Raw genomic sequence first — 6,618 nt, 5'->3', positions numbered from 1 at the left:
CGCGCTCCGGCCTCCCCGGGCTGGATCGCGTAAAGCAGGAGAGGAGGGAGGGAAGCGCGCGGAGGCTGGTCTTGCCGTGACGCGCCACGAGGTGGTGCGCGCTGGAGGGCGCCGAGCGCTGCAGGGGGGCCCGGGAATGCAGGGGGTGGAGTCGGGGAGTTCGGAGGGGTTCTAGGGAGGGCGTGGGGGAATCTGGGGCCGGCCTAGAGCGCTAAGGGGGAACGAACAGTACAGCGGGAGGCCGGCGTACCGCGGCTCCACAGTTGTGCGCACCCCTTGACTGAGAGCAGCTGGGTGCCGGCCCTTCGCCAGCATCCCCCTGCAGCCCCCCCCACCCCCACCCCAGGTCTTCCGGAGACTCCTTTTGAAGCAGCTCTAAAAAAATCAAGCCCAGTTTTCCACTCTAGTGCTTTTGTGATGTGTGGTCCCCTTTTAGCTGTAGACTGTTTTTATTATTCTCTACTCCCACCATCACCCCTGTCCCCACTCCCGGATTCCCACCTTCTCCCCAGTTCCTGACAGTCCTCTTAGAAACCAATTTTTCTCTTGTAGGTGTTCTTTTCCTTACCTCTCCCCACCCAAAATATCTTTTGGATTCACTGTGTCCTTGGAATAAAATATACAGAAATGCCCTTTCATGAACCGCATTTTAAAACTCCCTCCGGCAAGAGGATCATTACAGCCGGCCGAGCGTAGATTTTACTCTGTTGACTTTGACCTCTCCAAGCTAATGCTGCTTGAACTTTGGTGTTGGGGAGAATAGCTTTAGGTCCGGAATCAGTAGATTGTTCCTGGGAAGGTCACAAAGGCCTTGATTGTTAAGATCATTGAAGTGTAAGAGTACCTTTAGCCTTGAAATTCCGTAAATTTTCTCCCCGCAGACTGCCAGTCAGGTATCCTTTTTCCTTTGTGTAGAAGATGTCGTAAATGAAGCAAGAGATCTTTATTCTCGAATACAAAATCAGTTTACCAAAAGTTCTCAAATATAGGGAATTTTTTTCGTAAGTCAGTAAATTAAGTTTAAAAATTATCTCTACTGGGTAGTTTATTAACTAGGAAAAAACGAGAAGGTGGTCTTGGATCGATCTTTGGGACACTGCACTTTCCCCTTTGTAGTCCTTACAGAGATTAACCTTTGCAAATGCTACCTTTGGGAATAAGTTGTTTCTATGACTTGAAATGTACCCCTTCCCCCCACTGCCAAATACCGTTAAGGTTTAACGTTTAGGATAAGCTAAGCCTTTGGTGATGTGTCAGGGTGTAAGGGCATTGACAGCTGGTAAAATAATTTCCATTTTGGTAACTGGGAAAAAAAATCATTAAATTTTATTTAGATTTTAATTATTTCCACTTCAGCACTTCTCTCAAATAATTAAATTAGTATTAGTTGTTGTTGTTTTTCCTAACACTTCTGGAAAACCAGTGGGAGAAATTCATTAATCTTAACAGTTATTTAAAAGTATGTGGCTTTTCTATGTTATTAAAAAAAAAAAACAATCCCATTACATAACTTTCACAAGGGGTTATTAAAAGACATAACATTTTCCAACTATCTAAAACCCACAAATTATTGTATAAAATCGTAGATAAGCAATATCTCTTAAGTATTTTTAAAAACTGTTACCATGGGCTCTAACTGTCCAAAAATATTAAGAAATCTGTGAGATCACTTGTCCCAAAAGAGAACCTGCCAGCCAATAATTTGCAGTTTACAGAAAGTTTTCATACCTAAACAATTAAAATTAACTAATATTCCTGGTAGAAAATCCCATGTCATCAAATGTGTACTGAAAGATTGTTGGCAATGAGGAAAAGCATGATTCCTTCTGGCTCATTCTCATGGTAACTGAACTTTTTACTACTGTTTTTCAGTTGGAGTTTCATAGTATAAAAACGATTGTATAAGACTTTTCCGGGTCATGAGGTATTCTCTGAAAATCTCTCTTCAGTTCCCTGAAGTAGTAATTGATTCCACTGAAGCACAGCAATAATTTATTAAATGGATATCTAGTGGCCTAGAGGTGTTAACACAGTTTTCTCTTTGAAGTTATTATACAATTCAATAACTTTAGAGTGATAGTTCCCAAAGTGTGTAACTTAAAGCACTAGTTCCTCCATATGCTCTCCCAACTCAGTTATTCAGTGCTATGCCATTTATTGAGTTTCCACCATGGACTCTGGATGGGTTCTAGGAACAATGGTTGAAAAAAACATATGGTTATGTGCCAGTTTGAATGTACTGTATTCCCCAGAAAAAGCCATATTCTTTGATGCAATCTTGTGGGGCAGACATATTAGTGGAGATTAAATTGGAATGTTTGGATTAGATTGTTTGCATGGAAATGTGCCCCACCCAACTGTGGGTGATGACTCTAATTGGATAATTTCCATGGAGGTGTTACCCCACCCATTCAGGGTGGGTCTAAATTAAATCACTGGAGCCATATAAATGAGCTGACAAATAGAAGGAACTCAGTGCAGCTGTGAGTGACATTTTGAAGAGGAGCTACAGCCAAGAGGGACACTTTAAAGAATGCCCAGGAGCTGAGAGAAGACTGCAGATGAGAGACGGCCATTGAAAGCAGACTTTTGCTCCGGAGAAACAAAGAGAGGACAAATGCCCCAAGAGCAACCGAGAGTGACATTTTTGAGGAACTGCAGCCTAGAGAGGAATGTCCTGGGAGAAAGACATTTTGAAACCAGAACTTTGGAGCAGATGCCAGCCACGTGCCTTCCCAGTTAACAGGTTTTCTGGACACCATTGGCCATCCTCCAGTGAAGGTACCCGATTGCTGATGTGTTACCTTGAACACTTTATGGCCTTAAGACTGTAATTGTGTAACCAAATAAACCCCCTTTATTAAAGCTGATCCATTTCTGGTGTTTTGCATCCCGGCAGCATTAGCAAACTAGAACAGGTTACCTGTCCTGATAGAATTTATACGTTAATGGGGAAGGTAAAGTAAAATGAAATGAGTCTGAATTATGATGAAAATGACAAGTTTTGAGATAAAGAGAGGAACTTCATTTTAGAGATCCACAATGCTTATTAATAGATTAAAGGCTCTGAGAATTTCTACAGTAAAAACACTTAACCTATTTCCAGCAAATTTCCAAATTTGCTTTTGTGAGAAACAAGCACTATACATAAAAAGGAATAAACGTTCATCTGATTGTGGAGAAGAAAAGAAATTTATTCATGATCTTGCAAGAACAGGTTGCAACCAAATTGTGGTGGCTGGCACCCTGAACAATAGAACACAGCACTATTTATTCCCTAAGCCTAACATGCAAGTCCCTCCCCTGTTTCTCTATTGGCTGGATACTCCAGAGGTTACAGCCTATTCAACAGTCCTAACTAACCTGCACAAATTTAAATAAGCAACCTGCGCAAACTTGAAACATTTGAAACAAGAAACATTTGAAACAAGTCGCCACCCCCTGACTGTAAATGTTTTGCCCATATAAGGCACTGACACCACTCCTATGCTTACATGGCCTCTTTCCTTTGTTCCTTAGCTGCAGAGCCAGTTGGTAACAAATTATGAGGCTATTTCAGGAGCCTCCACCCCTGAATCTTCACCTTGCAAGGACAGTGGGTGGATAAACAGAAGGACTGGCTGCTGACTATGGCTTGGCTTCTTGACCCTCTGCCACCCCCCCTAAGCTGCCCCCACCCTGTGTGGAAGCTAAACTTAATCTATTCTCACACTTTGAGCACTAAATCTTATTCTCTGTGTGTGAGCAATGTCTATTATAAATACTGGACTATTTTATAAAACACTACTTTTTTTTTTCTTATGATTTTGAAATAATTTCAAACTTACAGGACAGTTGCAAAAATGATTGACAAAACCCATGCAGAAAACTCCAACATAACATCCTCCATACCCAGATTCACCAATTTTAACGTTTTTTCACATTTGCTGTATCATTCTATCTTGCTAGCTGGCTGTTGTGGGAGCCCCGGGCTCAGGGCCTTTCCCAAGTGCCTTGAGGACTGCGCACAGCAGCTTGCTTGACCTAGGACAGTTAAGGTTTGACCCACTCTCCTTGTAAAATCAGGCCTCTCTCCTGAAACTAACTCCTCCCTGAAATTCCCTGAGGCTACAAAATAATCTATAATCCTCCCCTCCTCCCTGTTGACTACAATCAATCCCTCCCTATGTCACAAGACCCCCACTCCTCTCATACCCATTTGAATGTCTTTGTCCTAACTCTTATAAACCACTTCCTGGCACCCCCTGCTTTTGCGGAGTATCTTCACATTGAGCTCTGAACCCGCCGCCATTCAGAGCAGCTCCTGAATCCATTCAGAGAAGCTCCTGAATTCAGGGAAACGTGACCGACTTCCCACCCTGTACATAAGCCCCAAAATACAAGTTCATGTCTCAGAACATGCCCGGTACGTTATTCAGTCCTTTGGCTACAAAAGCCCTGTTGGGCTGTGACAGCTATTTTCTAAACATTTGAGAATAGGTTGTATATGTCATGGTCTTTGAACACATAGTGCCATGTACATTTCCTAAGAACAAGGATATTCACTTATGTAACCACCCTATATACAGTTATTAAGTTCAAAAACTTTGATATACAGCTTTCAGTTTATATTCCCATTTTTCATATTTCCCAATAATGTCCCTTTGGGCCTTTTCACCTCCAATATTAGATCCAGTCCAGGATCATGAATTGCATTTAATTGTCATTGTTTCTTTAGTTGCTCTTTATTTAAAAAAATGTGGAAACATTTATATAACATAAAATTTCCAATCTCAACCACTACCAACCATACTTTCAGTGGGATTAATCATGTTCACAATGTTCTTTGCTACCCTCATCACACTCCATTATCAGAATTTCCCATCACCCAAATGGAAACCCTATGCCCATTAGGGATTAACTCCTCATTTGCCCCCCCTCCCCCATCTCCTGGTAGCTTGTGCTCTACTTTCTGACTCTATGAGTTTGCATATTCTAACTGTTTCATGTAAGTCGAAGCATGCAGTATATGTCCCATTGTGATGGATTTATTTCACACAACATGATGTCTCCAAGGCATGTCTCCAAGTCTCATCCAAGTAGTGGCATGTATCAGGACTTCATTTCTTTTTAAGGCTGAATAATACTCCATTGTGTGTGTATATACACACACACACACACACACCACATTTGGGTTATCCATTCATGTGCTGATGGATATTGGGGTTCTTCCACCTCTTGGCTATTGTATATAATGCTGCTATGAGCATTGGTGTACAAATATCTGTCCAAGTCCTTGCTTTCAATTTTTTGGGGGTATATACCTAGTATTAAGATTGCCAAGTCATATGGTAGTTCTATGTTTTACTTGTTGAGGAACTGTCAGACAGTTTTTCACAGCAGCTTCTTCATTTTACATTCTTGCCAACAATGTATAAGAGTTCTTATTTCTCCACATCCTCACTAGCACAAATTATTTCCTGTTTTTTTAAAATAATAGCCATTTTAGTGGGTGTGAGGTGGTAGCTCTTTACAGTTTTGATTTGCATTTTCTTAGTGGCTAATGATGTTGAGCATCTTTTCATATGTTTATTGCCCATTTCTGTATCTTCTTTGAAGAAATGTCAATTCAAATTGGGTTTTTGTCTTTTTGTTATTGAGTTGTAGGAGTTTGTTATAATTCTGGATATTAAAGCTTTATCAGAATATGGTTCCCCAATATTTTTTCCCATTCTATTGGTTGTCATTCCACTTTTTAGTAATGCTGTTAGATGCTAAAAGTTTTTAATTGTGATGAAGTCCACTTTATCTATTCTCCCTTTTGTTGTTCATACTTTTAGTGTAAAGCCTAAGAATCAATTATCTAATACAAGGTCCTGCAGATATTTCTCTATGTTGTTTTCTAAGAGTTTTATACTTTTATATCTTATATATAAGTCATTTTAAGTTAATTTTTGTATATGGTGTGAGATAGGGGTCTATTTTTATTCTTTTATATGTGACTATCCAGTTTTCCCAGTATTATTTGTGGAAGAGACTGTTTTTTCCATTTCAGTAGACTTGGATCCATTGTCAAAAATCAATTGGCTAAAGACAGGTGGGTTTATTTCTGACTCTCAATTCTATTCCTTTGGTGATTACTGTAGTTTTGGAATAAGTTTTGAAATCAGAAAGTGTGAATCCTTCAACTTAGTTCTTTTTCCAGATGGTTTTGGCTATTTGGAGTCCCTTACCCTTCCATATGAATTTGATGATTAGTTTTTCCATTTTTGTGGAAAAGGCTGTTGGAATTTGATTAACTGTGTTAATTGATTAAATGTGTTAAATCAATTACACATTTGGGTAGTTACAGCACTTTGGATAGTACTAACATCTAAATGATATTAAGTCTTCCAATTAATGAGCACAGAATATCTCTACATTTCTTGTCTTCATTAATTTATTTCAGTAAAGATTTATAGCTTTCTGCATAAAAGACCTTTACATCCTTGTTCAAATTTATTCCTAGATATTTTATTATTTGAGTTGCCATTGTAAATAGGATTATTTTCTTGATTTCATTTTCCCATTGTTCATTGGTGGTGTGTAGAAACTCCACTGATTTTTGTATATTGGTTTTGTAACCTACCACTGCTGAAT

This window comes from Choloepus didactylus, chromosome 5 (assembly GCF_015220235.1).
Source record: "Choloepus didactylus isolate mChoDid1 chromosome 5, mChoDid1.pri, whole genome shotgun sequence".
NCBI classification, from domain to species: Eukaryota; Metazoa; Chordata; class Mammalia; order Pilosa; family Megalonychidae; genus Choloepus; species Choloepus didactylus.
This window is presented reverse-complemented; position numbering follows the sequence as displayed.